The sequence below is a fragment of the Syngnathoides biaculeatus genome, chromosome 5 (assembly GCF_019802595.1).
Source record: "Syngnathoides biaculeatus isolate LvHL_M chromosome 5, ASM1980259v1, whole genome shotgun sequence".
Classification (NCBI taxonomy): domain Eukaryota; kingdom Metazoa; phylum Chordata; class Actinopteri; order Syngnathiformes; family Syngnathidae; genus Syngnathoides; species Syngnathoides biaculeatus.
In genome coordinates, this window is record NC_084644.1 from 29,676,428 (window position 1) to 29,693,280 (window position 16,853).

The 16,853-nt window shown below is 40.7% G+C and overlaps 1 protein-coding gene across 3 annotated transcripts in view; it reads left to right on the forward strand.

Annotated features, from left to right (window-relative positions):
• The window catches only part of cadm4 (cell adhesion molecule 4), a 248,717-nt gene that overhangs the window by 98,343 nt on the left and 133,521 nt on the right, over positions 1–16,853 (forward strand). The window lies entirely within an intron of this gene.

Genomic DNA, 16,853 nt, shown 5'->3' on the forward strand with positions numbered 1-16,853 from the left:
AGACAAAATGAAACGCCGAGCAGCACGTGGAAATAAATTGACGAAGGGAACCGGTGACAAAGTCGAGGTGGCATGTTCGCAGCGTCACCTGTGAGGCACATAACAGACGGAGTGCTAATGAGATAACATACGGAGCACGAGGAGAGAGGGAGGGGAATAAATAATCGAGGATGGGACGCTAGAGGTGGCGGAGGACGTGACTTAGAAAGGAGGAGCGGGATAAAAGGAGTCGAGTGTCTCTCTGAGTTGGAATATCTCCCGAGGACCTGTCTTCCCGTTCATCCACCCCATTTATTAACGCAACTCTCCAAGTCGGACGGTCCACCAGGGTCAAGTGGTGCTGACCTGAATCCCGAGTACTTTGTTGCACCTTTAGTCTTATCCCGCAAAGTCAGTCATTAACAAGCTCACAGAGAGTTTTGTGGGTGCTCGGTTGCCCCCAAACTATGTATTCATGAATCTGAGCTCAAAGAGCACGGCAGTGAACTCTCATGTGCAGTCGCGTGTCTTTCTTGAAAATATCTATTGTAGAAAAAGTTAACTTTTCCAAGTTTCGTAGTGTAACTGGTGAGGTCGAGGGCGGGAGGGTTAGCTTGTTAGCTCGCAGCAGCACTTAGCACGATGCTCATAAACATCGTGGCAACAACAACGTTATTTTACTTCAACAATTCTTCGCAAAAAAAAAAAAAAGACACATTTCTCAGTGAAAAAGTGGCAATATTTTTGTTTGTGTAGTCACCAAGATCAAAGTGAGGTTCCAAGAATTGTTTTTTAACTGACTGTACCTATTATTTATTTCAGTAGTTCTATCATGAGACCAGGATCAACCAGTAGCGAGACAGGTAACAGCCCATGTATTTCTTTTTTCTTTGTGTTAAATTTAGTTACAATCTCTCTCTTCTCCACCTCTGGTCTTACCATCATTTGAAGGAGATAAAAATACCGCATACGAAAAAGACTCAACTCTGCTCATCTCAAAGAAACCTCAATTTTTATTGTTTTTTTTTTTCTCCATTTTATCGCCCTCCTTGTTTCCAAACATCTTTCTTTTTTCGGAGTAGTCCAGGCTTCAAACCTGCTCATCATCTCATTTGAGTCATTTTTTCCAAGAACGCAGTCTCCTCTTTCTCCTTCTCACCCGACAGATTACAGATACAAATCTTTAATTTATCAGTCGACGCGCTGTTCCCGATGGCGCCTCGCTGTTTCTTGTCCTGACCTTTTCCACCTTCTCTGTTATTGAGCTTCCCTCTTAAGATGACAATAGTATTATCGTTTGATTATTCATTTTATTATTATTATCATTATTTTACATAGTTTGCGGCATCGCCACAACTTTGACCTCCACGTAACGTCCTGGTGGAGTTCTCCTGCTGCATCGCTCGTAATCAGCCCCCACTTATGCATGCAGTGATGGAGAATATTATGGAAATGTGCAAGCGTGAGTTTGTGCAGCCTGAAAGGAACTTTTCCAAGTGTCTACTTTTTCTTACATCGATGACTGTGAGACGCTTGCTTCCCCTGGGGACCTCTGCAGACAATGCAATGGAGCCCGACGGGCTTATTAAAAAGGTAAGCAACGCATTTGTATGTAAACAGTTGTCTGTATGGGGGGAAAAAAAAAAAAAAAAAAGAGGGGAAAAAACAACTTTAGTTTGCAGATGTGTTTTACTGCTGTATTGGAAGTGATTACTCTATTTTTTAATCAAGCCTTTAAATACGGCCCACCTGTGAGTGTTAACACTTTACTACGTGCCGGCTGTGTAAGCGCATGCAACGCATACTGCAATGCGTCGTCCTTATCGCTCGGGTGACGTCCACTCGGAAACTGGCGAAGGGGAGAACAATGTGCCCGCTTCGCTGTGCTGGCGCCCTTCAGATGCATCCTACCTGGATTTTGGGTGTTGTGGCAGTCGACAAAACATCTAGCGATGAACAGAAGTGGACAATTGAAGAGACGGAAAACATTTAGAGAGTAATCAGAATCATTTTTAGTTACCAATTATGTAAAAAAAAAAAAAAAAAAAAAAAAGAAAAAAGGAATTTGTTTCCAGGGTTTGGAGCTGCTATTGTATAACAGCAGTCAATTGACAGAATAGTACTTTGAGACATAAAAACAAAAATAATATGTCTCTGAACAATTCAAAAAAGGTTAGCAGTAAGTAAATAAGTCTAGTGCAATGGCGATGCCGTTTTTATTTATTTCGGAACAATTGTGAAAAATGATGCAGTCATTGAGCAATTACTTTGAAATGACGAATAGGGCAATAGTCTGGTGCAATGACCGTGATCCAAATGGTGCGGAGACTTCAAGAAATCTATGTACCTACTTTAAAGTGACTCGCAGTGCGATAATATGAGACCATGTCTATTGTGCAAATGGTGCAGAAAATATAGAAACAACTATGTACATTCACAACTGTGGCCAATTTAGTTAACCTACCATGCAGGTTTTTGGGATGTGGAAGGAAACCGGAGTGCCTGGAGAAAACCCACACAGGCACAGGAAGGAACATGCAACCTCCAGACAGGCAGGAATTTGGGATTTGAACTCCAGTCCTCAGAACTGAGAGGCAAATGGTCTAACCAGTAGCCAAATGTTTTGCCCGCATGCACCCAATGTACAAGTAATTAATGCAATCAGATTTTCACAATAACAGCCAATTTGCCCAATACAAAGAAACCAAAAAAATGGAAATAATCCTAAATCCCCCAAATTCACTGTATGCTCAGTTGCGTTGGGCACACGCGTTTAATGTGGCATGTTCAAAACATATGAGGATGAATTGTCATATTATTATCTTGATGGCTGCTCTTCACAGTTATTATTGATAATCGCCGCTTTGCAAATTACCAAAATGACTCGAAATAATCCGCATTCGAAAAAGTCTAGTAGACCACTATGAATCATGCATAGGTGGGCACATGACGTTTGTTTATAATGTGTAAATAATGTGATCGATACGCTCTCACCAATTTGCGCAATATTGTTTTTAATGATTCATCTATTTGAGAGAGTTTGACTGAAACCATCTTGTACAAGAAAGAAATGAATAATATTTACATTTGGACATCTAATATTTTTTGTATTAGATGTACAGTAGTTTTACATACAAAAAAGTGTGTAGTTTTTTTCCGTTATTTTTGTTTCTGTGTACTTTTTCCAAAACAATGTTATTTGGCTTTTTCCCTAGAAAACAGTAAACACTAATGACAGAGAACACTCAAAACAAGTGTTGTTTTTATGAAAAACTTGAATGTAGCAGTACATCCCTCCTGGAACTAATGTTCAAAACTTAATCAACTCCAAGATGTATCAAGTGCCCACTTTCGAGTATTAAGATTTCTATTAAAAGATAGCGTGCCACTCGTATTCCTGAATACTTAAACAAAATAAACATTCTGATTGATCTTGTATGACATGCTTGCTGTTTATATCTTTAATACATTTAAACCTGTGTATGACTGCAGGATTCAACTTGACCACGTCTGCTGTTGCAGAATAAAAAAAAAGACAACCCTTCCAGACCTCTGCACATTTTTTTCATCACTGCTATTGAACAAATAGTGTTCGGCAACTTCAGCAAAGTAGTTGCGACTAGGGAGCACATACGATACTGTTGGTGGAGCTAAGTGTAGCAATACCCTCCCACCCCCCACACCGCCATTTAGACGGAGCAGAGCTTTTCTCCCCTTGTAAAAATTGTCATTTGTCCCACTCGGCTGGATTTACAATGCAGGAGTTCAGTTGGCTATTTGTTGAATTGGACTTTCCACCGTGTGCAGTTTCTTGTTCCACATCTGATGCCGCAAACAGACGCGTAACATCTAATCAAAAGTCCGGCCCTCATGATAAAAGCATGCTGGTATCATAAACGTTTTACCCCTATGGTGACTTATTTATTCACAGTCCAACTATTTAGTGCTTGTTTAATGAGCGAAATTGAAATATACTCTATATCTTTATTTCAGTCATCCTACAGCTTCTTGTTCTGTGGATTTTGATAGACTTTATTTCCCCTTATCACATTCAAGTTGATGATCGATTTTGTAAAATATGTATTTTAGGTGGATTCTGAGGGGAACATTTTATAAATTCCAAGTCCAAGGTTCTCCCAGCAGTGTGTTTTTCAATTCGGATGCTCCTTTGTGGGAATGTTTGATGAAGACACCTTTGTACCATGATGATGAGATGGGATCAAGTCAGTGCTGGAGTAGAAACAGAAAACTGACTTACTGTATATCAACCACTGTATCAGTGGCCAAACCAATTGGAAGGAAATTTGAGTTCATCTTGTGGATTATTCTAACAATTCAGAATCTAAACACTCGGGGAAATCTTGTTGTCTTGCCACGAGGTGCTGGCAACCCTGACTACACCACCATAGCACTTCTGTTTCCTTGCTAATTAAATGCAGCCATTTTGTCTCGTTTGACAATAACACTCATGTGATTCCTGGGAAATGTACTCTTGGTGCATCCACATCCATCGTCCAATCAGAATGAGCGAGACTGAAGAGCTATAGCTATTCACAATACTGGGTGAGGTGGGGACTACTCACGCACTCATCATAAAGTGGAATAAGGAGAGGATACTTGACAGGACTTCCAAGTATTTGGCTTGCCATTCTCACGCAGAGAATAATTTACACCCGCACACACACACGCACACACACACACACACTTAACCACACTACACAAAGATGTACACAAACACAAAATCTTTATAGACACACACACGCTCTTGAGCAATTTGTTAAATGACAATAAAGTTGAGATGTCAACATTTCTGCCACACTAACAAAAAGGCAAACATGCTCACACACGCGCACACACACACACCTATTAATCTATATGATGCAGTTTGAATCTTGATTGTGTGGCTCAGACAAAAAAAAAAGAGCAGAGTGTGACCTCTCGCCGCCTCTATGTTGTCTCCCACTATCTCCTTGTAATCCCTTTTCCCCACCTCCCCCCCAACATTCCCATTATAAATGACTCCCTTCCCTTCCTCACTTACCCCCACCCCACCCCTCATTTTTTTTTTTTTTATTGCTTTATCCGTGCTATTGTTATTGACTTACCGGCTGCTCACTTTCTCCCATGTTATATTATTGCGGATTGACCTCTTTACGCCTGTTGTGCTGTTTTCATTTATTCAGGGTCAGGTGTTTTTAGTGCCATTCGGCTGTCTTTTCCTCTTCTTTTGCACCCCTCCACTGGCGTGTTTATGGCATCAGCGGAATGAAACCAATACAAATAAGAGTTAATTGCTCTTTCGTCTTTTACTGCCAAGTGATTGAAAACGACTTTATATCCTTCTTTTTTATTTTTTGGGGGGCCATATAAAATATGAAGTGCTCAGGCAACACGTCTAAATGGATCAACGGTAATTAAATAGTGTAATTAAAAGACGCAGCAAAAAGTCTGTGAGATTGTCATAGGCAATTGAGAATCGCTCACAATATATGCTCATACTGTAGTTTCTGTGGCTTGCATGGAGGGGGGATTTATTACAATTGGAGAATAGAAAGCTGTTTTCAAGATAGGAAATGTATTATTAAAGTGTGCCATGATTGAAATTGTCTTTAAGGGCAAAAGAAAAATGTTGATTGCCTTCTAGATTTCAGTCTTATAAGGGGACATCAGAATAAGGGCAGCAGTAAAGAAATAAATAAGAATGGGTTAGCCTCCAATTTTTTAAAAATATTTGTTCACCTCACCGCAGTTGAAGCTGTTTTCAACGTATTAAAACAAACCTAAACCTATCAAACAACTACTATTCCTTTGTGTCTGTTTTCATGCTATGACTCACACAGTTCTGCAAAAAGGGTCAAAGTGCATGTGCTTGCTACAAACTATTTTTCTCTCAGTTTGAGTTTGGAACACTGCACAATACAATAACTATTATGAATAAACAATCACAATACAGTGAATAAACAATCACATCCCAATTATTTTCTTCTGTTTGTTGAGAACGAAGTGGTCTCTGTGAACGGTCAAAAGCGATTGACGACCTGGAATGCATTTTTATTTTATTTATTATTTTTATTCTGCAAAAGAGAATTTTCTTTCACAACCACACGTCTACTGTGAAATAAACTTTGTTAGCAAATTGAATATGACATGCCACAACTCGGGACAGGCAATTGTAATCCCTCCTCAGTTGATCAAGGACAGACACAGGCCTTGGTGTACTTTCAATCAGCTGATTGAACAAAGAGTTTTGGAAGAAACTCACAATAAACCTGGCCACGAACTAGCTGCTGAAGGCCACTACTTACGTCAAGTAACTCAACATGTAGAGAGGCTAAGGGTTTGTCGCTGATCAGAACATCCTGAGCCGACTTTATCAACTCTATAATCTCATTGGCTCACTACGATGTCAGTCAACAGACACCGTCCGCCCTTTTCGAAGTGAGATCCATTCAGTCGCCTATGCTATGTACATTGTAGAATGTGAGGCTGGCAACCCTCTTCTTCTTCTTCCTCTTTTCCTTTCGACTTGTCCCATTAGGGGTTGCCACACCGTGTCATCTCAGATGAAGGCTCATAATTGTTTGGCTCGTTTTTTTTTACGCCGGATGCCCTTCCTGACGCACCCCCTCTGCATTTTAGCCGGGAAGAGAAGGTTACAGCACCTGGTATTCCCATTCGGTCTCCCATCCCAGTACTAACCACGGCCAAACCCACTTAGCTTTCGAGATCTGACGAGATTCAGGGTAGTATGGCCATAAACTGAGGCGAGCAACCCTAAGTGGAGAAAAATAATAAATGCATCTCTGATGCCTATTTTTAGTTTTATTATAGAGAAGGTTTTAAAATATAGACATTAAAAACAAGGTGGCAAGGTGGAGCAGCTGTAATGCGTTGGCCTCACAGTTTGGAGGACTGATTTTTGAATCTCTGCCCCGCCTGTGTGGAGTTTGCATGTTCCTTCCTGTGCCTGTGTGGGTTTTGTCCGGGCACTCCGGTTTCCTCCCACATCCCAAAAACATGCAACATTAATTGGAGGCTCTAAATTGCCCCAAGGTGAGTGGAACTGTTGTTTGTCTCCATGTGACCTGCGATCGGCAAGGAGTTTAAGTGTACCCTGCCTCTCGTGACCCTCGCGAGGATTAGGAACTCAGAAAATGGATAGATGGATATTAAAAATGAATACATGATTTTTACTTAGCAAATTTTCTTCTTTTGAATACCCCCTGTGATAAACGTGAGATTAACGTAGTTATCAAGCTTTAAAAAATATATATTAACCCTTATGGGGAAGCAATCTATACAAACAGGCATATATTCTTTTCGTCTTGTGGGAACAAGGACTATTAGCGCTCAGTCGTTGGAGACCTACTCTCCTTCTTTTTCTTGCTCTTAATTACATGCACTCATCCCAAAAAAAAGAGGTACTACAGTGAAACCAAGAAAGTTTTACATTTGCACATGCGTATAAAAAGCCAAGACAAAAATTGCATAAAAGTCCATAATATAACAGGGGTGCAAACGGTGAGCCGCGATGTAGCCGCAGCTCACAGTACTGACGTGACTGATAGCTTGTCAGAATATTAGTCAGTCGAAGCTGTCAGGTTATTGCCTCACAAATATGACTCCAGTCATATGAGCAAAGAAATGCAGCCGCCTCATTAAACAAAGAGTGTAAAAAAAAAAAAAAAAATGGAGGCGTCGTATTTATTAAGGCGCGCGGGCCTCTTCATTTTTAATTCAGCAGCGTCCGACTAATTATCCCGTCTGCGATGGTAATGCGATGAACCGACGTGGCAGCCTCCTCCTCACCCGGCCGAGTTCTTTCACAGAACAAGGAGATAAATGGTCAGGCATTAAAGCACAGGCATCGGTTTTTCTTCAAGTTTCTTGACCATAGATGGTCTGGCTTTATTAGTTTTGGTTGTTGGAGATATGAAGATATTCAGGGATAACCTCTTAATCAATAAATTAATTCATATAGTGTCCAAATACAGCAGAAAAAATGGAAGTTCTCTTGAAGATATTGAAGCAACAGTACATGTTTGAAGATAATTGTTAAAAATGCGTAAAGGCTGTTTTATTTGTCTGTTTTTATTCATGAAGCCTTTTGTTGTTAACAAAACTCTTGACTGACACTTACCAGAGCTCATTTTCACCATTTCTGAATACATATTATTATTGTTTCATTTCACAACGGGTAAATTGGGTTGTTTCCTTTCTCTGATTCCGCACACAACTTCATTCAAGAGTTATTTTGAAGATCAATAACATCCAACCGTAGGATGGCCATCATCCTCGCTGGGCCGGGCTCGGCAAAACCGGTCTTCGGGTTGGGAGTGGGTGCAGCCAACGACTGAGGCGTTAACAAACCGCTATCGAGCTGGAAAAATATAGCGAGTTAGCAGCGGGCTATGAGAGAAAAAATGGGGGAAGGTTCGGGCGTGACTATAAAATGAAATTGGAGGCTACTGTAGCGTTACGCCATGTGGATGGAGCAAATATAATTATGTAGGTGGATGCAGAGCTGTGTGTGAGTTATTGGTTTTGGTGATGGTTTTGAAGGCATGTGTGTGCGTATTAATGTGTACTCGTATGTGTGTGCGTGCACACGTGTTGTTGCAAGGACTGTTATTTTTTTTTTTGCTATTGTGGCTTGAATATGATGAATCTCAATGGGCGTTGTTGCCCAGTGTGAACACTTAATGTTCTTTTTATCATGTACACTGCATCTGTGTTTCCCTGATGTCAACAAGGCAACGATACAAAGAGGAAAAATAAACTTATTCCTATCAAGAAAAAATAAAACACATATGGCATGCAAGTAAGGATGAAACTCGTAGTTTGACAATTAAATTCTAAATCTGCCTCTGCAGTTTTTTTCTGGCATAATCCTCAAAATGATCACCAAATTCGGATGGTGCATTCCACATTAGTTGTGGTAGGCCAGTGTAAGTAGCATGAGTAGTATGTGAGCTTTCTCTAGTGGTACACCAAAAAATTACTGCCTAAGTACAGTTATGTTGTATTTAAGATCTAACCATACCACATTTGCTTGGAATCATTTATTCAGGTCTAATTTGTATTTACCTGTGTATTACATGCTTAGTGAATAATTTAAGCGGAGCGGTGCCTCGATATGTGAGTGACTTGCTGTCATTTGGAGGATTTTGGTTTGACTTACAATCGCATCTGTATTGTGGCGGTGACTTAACTCCCTTCAGTACATGCTGCAATTTGGCAGATAGTGAACAGTTCTTCAAAAAACAGGTTTCAAGTTGTTTATTCCCAAGATCAGTTAGGTTTTACAGTCAAAGTAAACAAGTCAAAGTATAAAACGGAGAATTACACATTGTGTATTTAAAACAAATGTGAGTTTGCCAAAATGCCTGCGAGATTAATGCTAATGCAATGGGAAAATCCTTAGGCAAGAGTTAGTTATTCGTTTGCTTGGTTGCTATGTAGCTCTACTCACATGCATAGATTCTTTATTAATCGTCAAAGAACGACTATTATCGCTGAGCTCCTGGCCAAGCCAGATATATTTCACAGATTTGTACATTTCAACACAATTTAATTCCCACATCACACCTTTTGGGAAACTCTGTGACTAAACAGTCAATACTGGTAAAGGTAATTTAAATGATGTAAAAGAGGAATGGATTGTCATCATAAAATAGCATATTGTACACATGATTAACTTTTAACCCAAACCAGCAAAAAATAACTGGTAATTTTGAGTGTTGAGGTGATAGTGGTGTGCTGTACTTTTTGCTGTTAAAGTGACTTCATTCATTTTCTAAGACCCTTATCCTCACAAGGGTCGCGGGAGTGCTGGAGCCTATCCCAGTCAACTTTGGGCGAAAGGCGGACTGTACCCTGAACTGGTCGCCAGTCAGTCGCAGGGCACTGCTGGTAAAGCAATGTGTTTCAACTGAGTACTGTATCGTTTTACACTTTTCTAGGTTGTTAAAAGGACATCCGGTTTAAAAAAAAAAAAAATGATTATGGAACCTGGAATTCATTTTCCTATGGAATCCACGTCAATAATAAAGTCCATGACAAAGCTTGCAGTTTTATGGTACAACATAATGTCCTTTGAAAGCGCACTATGTCCAGGCATTTCTATTCCCCCCCCCCACCTCCTTTTCTGCTGAGCTCAGCACACTCTCATGTCAGCGCAGCTAATAAATGTATGCGTTGCATTTTTTTTTATTTATATAAATATATATATAAAACCATATGTCTCATCATGTCTCTGTGGACCCTCAGCATCATTTATTTCTTAAATCCTTGTACTAGCTGTCAACCCGCTGAGCGTAAAACACATGCAGATTAAAGTCTTCCTGCTTTAATGTGCTTTACGTGCACTGGTTTCTTGATTATGTGTGTGTCAAGGCTACACACCTGCATACGGACACACACGCACACACACACATACACACACACACACTGGGCAGCCATTCAGAGTTCAGCCTGCACCTCCAGAATGGCCACATGGTAAGTTTACATGTGTGGGACTGCTTGTTTGTGTCTTTGTTTTCTTTGTTTTATTGCTGTATTTTTCCCCAACCTCGACGTACATTGTAGTATCCATTCAAATATTTCACTTGTACGGTACGTCTCCCAAGTGCTCGCAGTGTGTTTGCGCGTGCGGTCTTTGAAATGTGTGGGCTTGTCTGTCACTATGGATGCATCAGCCTTTCAGTCACACTAGCGGAAGCGGAGATGTCGAAATCAGCTGTTTGAGTGAAAGAATAGTTTGAGGCGGCCGGCTGGTGTTCCGTGCCAACATGTGCGGATGCGCTTCGAGGTCTGCCATCTTTAAGTGTAATAGCCTGCATGGAAGGCTCAACTGTAAGATGGAAATGTTTCAAACAGGTGAAGCCTTCAGCGATTGTGACGTGATGCGTCATACTCCGGAGGACTCATTCATTGTACTCCTGAGCGGGGGGTCCCAGAATAGGGTTAAGGGACAACATCCATTAGTCCTTAGGAGCTTATGATCTTCTTTTTTTTCTCTCTCTCTCTTTTCTGGAGCCACGTTTTAACACCCGGGTTGTGGAAGTATCCCACAGCAAACGAGTTAACTCAATTAGAACACCCCCCCCACCCCCTCCAATGGTTCTTACGAATATGTTTTTCACCGTCTCTGCTTTGACACTCTATGCAGGGTTCTTGAATTACTTAGTAATGCGTTTCAAAGGTTTGAAAACGTGCTTAAACTCTGGATAATCTGCTTGATTTGTTGATAGCAGTTCAGCCGGCTAAGCAGTTAAATTCACTTACAGACATTAATCAGATGTCTTTCTTTATATCTTATCCCTTTGCAGTTACATTGCACATTTTATGAATATTTATGGCGTTATAACAATTAAAGCAATCATTTTTAAGTGCAAGTAATTGTTACTTGGAATGAATATATATATATTTTTTTTTTAAATATCAAGGGTTCCCACAAATACAGTGCTAGAATTATTTGTGGTAAGCAGTCACAATTAAATATAAAAAAAATAAATTTTTGGCCTTTACTGTGCATACATTTCTCCACGTCTGAGGACATTACAATAAGTATATTCCTTAACAATCCATTGTCTTTAAATGGTACTCATAGGATAGCAAGAGAGAGGACAATGAACATCTGAATAGTCGGGTTAGAGTACATTGATATTAACTGGTATTGTTTACCATATAGATTGTCAATACTTGTGTGTTTTTGAGTTTCACCAACCAACCTCCCCTGAACACGCCTTTATGTACCTTTCCTTTGCACACTAGGAACAATAAAGAGCCTTAACCAAAGTTTTGCGCTAATTGTCCAAAATGTCCACAAATTGAGATTCCGAGTGAACTAATGGGTCTTGCCCAACCCCCAATTGATTCACATATTGATTAAGGTGTGTATTAATAGGTGTAATGGTTCCAAAAGTAAAGCAGGCGTAGTAATTTCAAATATCTAATGGGCTAAACGGGCCTCCATTAAATAACGCCTCATCTAGTCTTTCCAACACATTTGCAGTGATGGAAAGCTGCCGTCACAAAAGGCACCAAATTGCTGGCCGGGAGCAATTTGGGGTTCATTGCCTTCTCGGCTACTCTTGGTTCTGTGCGCATTACGGATATTAAATATATAATATATAGAAGTTGTATCATGTATAAAGAGGTTACTTTTTTTTTCCAAATTACTTTGGGGGACATTTCCATGCGTTTTCAAAAGAAGAAATCATTTCCCTCATTATTTGGAGCCAAACTGCAGGTAGAATTGCTGTTTATTCTTATGATTCCTTTCTGAGGGTCTCGAAAAGTCACAATGTCGCAAGCGTCCCTGTCCAGTTCAAAATACACTTTTGGGGTCCCAACCTCAACCCTAAAAAGTTCACTCAATAGCCTCGCACTTCATCAGTTTCTCCGATTGACATACATTTTAGTGGACATGGCCAGTCATGTTTGGAACTGCAAACTCCTGATCAGTAAGGTCCTTCCTTTAATTTTGTGTTTCAACATCGTAATCTGTCACGAATCCGCAGAGAAAGCATACGCTGCACTTTTTAAAATGTTTAAATGTCTTCCTGCAGAAATGTAGGGATATGCAAGAAACATGACACATATTGATATACATCACACACACACACGCACACTCTGAACCGAGCAAAGAGTGAAACATCTTTTCAGAAAGGCTGTCAGATTGGCACGAATGCACTAATGAGCTCTTCAAGCCTTCGCTGTCTCTTCCGAGTTAACAAGCTCAAAGTGCACACAGACGCACTTCTTCTTTTGTGAATCTTTCTAAAGGCCGAAGAAGTAACTATGGTGCCCCCAAAGGAGAGGGTGGGAGGTGCGTTATTAGGATTTCCACATAGTTTCAGGCAGGACACGCCCTGCTCCAATATTACTGGCTCCAGGACACACGCCGCTGCACTATGATTGGCTCCAGTATCCCGGAAGAACACGCCCTTCTGCTTCCAGATGGGAAATGAAGTATGTGACTTAAATGCGGTGGCGTTGATGTTTCCCACTAACCCTAACCGAACCTTGTTCTAACCTTTAACCCGTTCTAAACTCAACCTTAGCCCTGAAGCTAACCATATTTTGTACAGATGTGATACATATTTAAGATTATCATTTCGCAACGCAAAAGGCAATCATGTTGCAGTGGGCCATGTCCCACCTAGAAACTATGTGGGAATTGTAATAAGGCGGGGGGTTGTTCTCTAAAGCAATGTTTCCAGACGTCTTATTTTGGTCGGTGTGTACATCCTATTAGTTTTATTGCTGTGGATTTGATCAGACTCTCATACTCACTAAATGTTGAAAATCTCTGATGCAGCACAGGTGCACAGAATGAATACATACTGTATTTTTTATTTACTTTAAGTTGGTTAATTAAAATGTATTTGTTTTTTAATCTTATATTATTAAATAATTTAATAATTTCTTGCAAATAATAGCATAAATATTAGTAAGATAAACTATTATACATATTGTCACTGTCAGACAGGAACTTTTATATCCAAACTTGGTAAATTTCATTTTCATCATAAATCTATACAATTGGACTCTCCTGCATGTTTTACAAATTGTTGACCAATTCAAAGATCTCTTTGATAATGCGGTGTTAGTGGCTCAACCAACATGCCCCCCCCCTTCCAAAATGTGATGAAATTTTGTTAATGGGATTATTCTGCCCGATGCCAGCAATCTACATGAAAGGTAATTTTTTTTTTTGTAATTGTAAAATATATATAGGTTATGTAATATGTTTTTTCTCTCGGCTTGTCCATTCCGGGTTCGCCACAGTGTGCCATCTCAGATGAACGCACATAACCCTTCTCAGGGAGTGGAGGCCCCAGTGGGATACGAACCCTCAACCCCTGGTTTACCAAACCAGTGCTCTAACCACTGAGCTACGGGGCCTCCAGGTTATGTAATATATTGGTTATGATTAATTGGTATATTAAGTCACTGGTGGTATAGTGGTACATTTGCCTGATTTTGGTGCAGGCAGCGTGGGTTTGGTTCCCACTGAGTGAATGTGAGTACGAATGGTTGCCTGTGTCATTATGTGGCCCGTGACTAACTGGTGACCAGTTCAGGGTGTAGTCTGTTTTTTGTCTTTTGCGCAAAGTCAGCTGAGGTAGCCTCCAGCGCCCTGCAATCCAGAATAGGATAAGCGATGTAGAGAATTGTTGGATTAGTTAATTAATTGAAATCAACAAAACAATCTAAATAAGTTAGGGTTTTACATACACTTTAAATTAATGACTGTTTGGACTTGTACTAGACACACACACACACACACACTTGTGTGTATGTGTGTGTGTATATATATATATATATATATATATATATATATATATATATATATATATATATATAAAATCACACTGTGAAATCTCTCGCTGTGCGTGCATGCCCGTTTGCGTGTGTGTGTGTGTTTGTGTGTGTGTGCGTATGCACTCTTATCTTACTTTAAACTAATTATGGTGATAGAATGCAATCAATTGTGCAGAATTCCCATTAGTAACAGGTCAGGCCCGAGAGACACGACTGTATATTTAGTGTATGTATTGGCTACGCGAGTGGAGGAAGGGAGGGCGGGACGTTTAGTTAATTTATGCCGGGTTGTTTACATTCCCAGCGCATCCTCGCAAGGATGGAGAAGGCAGGCGGGTAGGATAGAATGAAGGAGGTAAACAAAGGGACGGGGAACAAATGGAATGGAAAAGGCACTGAAGGAAGTGGATTGGGCCAAAGGAGTAAATAGGATGAAACGCCAGAGTCTGAAATTATTTGCCTTGATGCAAATGACCTGCTTCATAGAGTGGTGCCTTAACTTAAAAACTTGAATTTGTTCTGTGACCAAGCTTGTTGCTCAAATTATTGCTATATTAATGCAATGTTACCCATTTAAATTTAATTGCCATTAAGCTGCTTTAACCCCCTAAACCACCACTCTTTGTGTTGTGCTGTAATAATGAAAACTCATCCATCCATTTTCTTTGCCGCTTACTCTCACAAGGGTCGCGGGGTGTGCTGGAGTCTATCCTAGCTGTCAACGGGCTGGAGGCCGGGTACACCCTGAACTGGTTTCGAGACAAACAGCCGCACTTTCGAGTGTCCAATTAATGTTGCATGCTTTTGGGATGTGGGAGGAAACGGGAATGCCCAGAGAAAACCCACGCAGGCCCGGGAACAACAAGCAAACTCCGCACAGGAGGCTCCAGGATTGGACCCGGGTCCTCAGAACTGTGAGGCCAACGCTTTCTAGCTGCGCCACCATTCCACTGCAATAATGAAAATCTGGAGTATATTTAAAAAATAATAATAAGAGTGTAAAGAAAAAAATGACCTTATGAAGTATTTAAATCACTGCACATATTGTAGTAGTGTGTTGGAGTGACATCAAGAGCTGGACCCGGTTTGGCTGGTTAGTCTGCATGTGAGGTGTCAGGGTGTGAGTTGTGGCCTACAGCAGCTCCTTGTGAGTGTTCAACAAATGGCCGAAAGCGCATCGGCTACAGTGGCTCCTTTTGCCGACATGTGAGGGCATTACAGTACAGTAATTGTGCCATTTTTTGTTAACTTTATTCCAATGGTGGCATACCTGAAGATCACACAAGTGACTGCAATCACTCCTAAATTAAGCGAATTTGTGAAAAAAAGTTGCCCTTGCAGAGTTCACAGGCTGACAGTAACAAAAAAAGCTTTCAGAAAATTAGCACTTGTAGCAGTGTTGAATTGCTGCTCTGTATCAAATATAAAAGCCATATCGGTAAGGAAGAGGAAAAGTAAGATACAGCAGAGTCATACTGGCTTTCACTCATTTTGATGGTGCGTGACAAATGAATGCATTCGTTCATTTGCTGTTTTCTGTTCATTCTTTCTGACTGCACAGCGCTCTAATAATGTCAGGAGTCCTTAATAAGAATTTTTTTAAAAATGCCTTTTTTTTTTTGGCGCTTGAGGTCTCTGTATTTGCGTCCACTCCGGTTCAAGCACCTTGAAAAAAGAAAGTCGATGACAAATGGCTTCATTGAGCAGCCAACCCCATCGCCAGTGTTAAACAACAGCATCAGCTATTTCCATATGACTTCATTTCTCCATTACTTTTAACATTAGCCACGCTACCAGTCGCAGACCCGCCCTGCTAATTAGGTTGGCTTTGCAAAGCGTGTGGTATTTCAGATCACGTTGGCGTGTGAAGCGGAGCATGACCACTCCGTCTTGCCTTGTTGCCACCACCCATTCCTGTCGTCCTCCCCCCACCCCCTAACTTTCACTCTTACATGCTTCTTTCTCCTCCATTGATTTCTGCTTGTCGAGACTCTTTTCGTCCAGGGGTCACCAGCCAACTGTGACAAGAGCTGGGACCTCTTTTTCTTACGTCCCTATCCATTTAAGGAGCCCGTTACGGAGTTTGAGATTAACTCAGGGTTAAGATAAGGGTTAGGGGAGGGTTAATAAAAGGTTACAGCCTCTTTTGTGCATCTTTCAGACTGTGAAAAGTCCACCAAAGGCATGCACTGATGATGCCTGTAGGGCGATAAGAGAAGAGGCTTTGATGGGAACGTTGAGGGATGGGCGGCCAGTAAGCAGTTTTATTGTAGAGTGGGATTTTGTGTTTTTTATGATCAGCGATATAACGGTGAGGAAAAATGGCTTATTTCATCATCGCGCTACCCATGTGGGTCGTTGTAGGTTATTATAATTGATAATGGTTTTTACTATGTCAGGGATTCTGTTTTTGGCCTGAAATGAAAAATTTGGGGGGAGGAGGGGGGGGGGTTCAGATAGAGTACCCCTAGGTTTTCATTTCTGTCTTGTGGAATGACACATCATTTGTCATGCAGGGTAAATAAATAACAGATATACGTTTC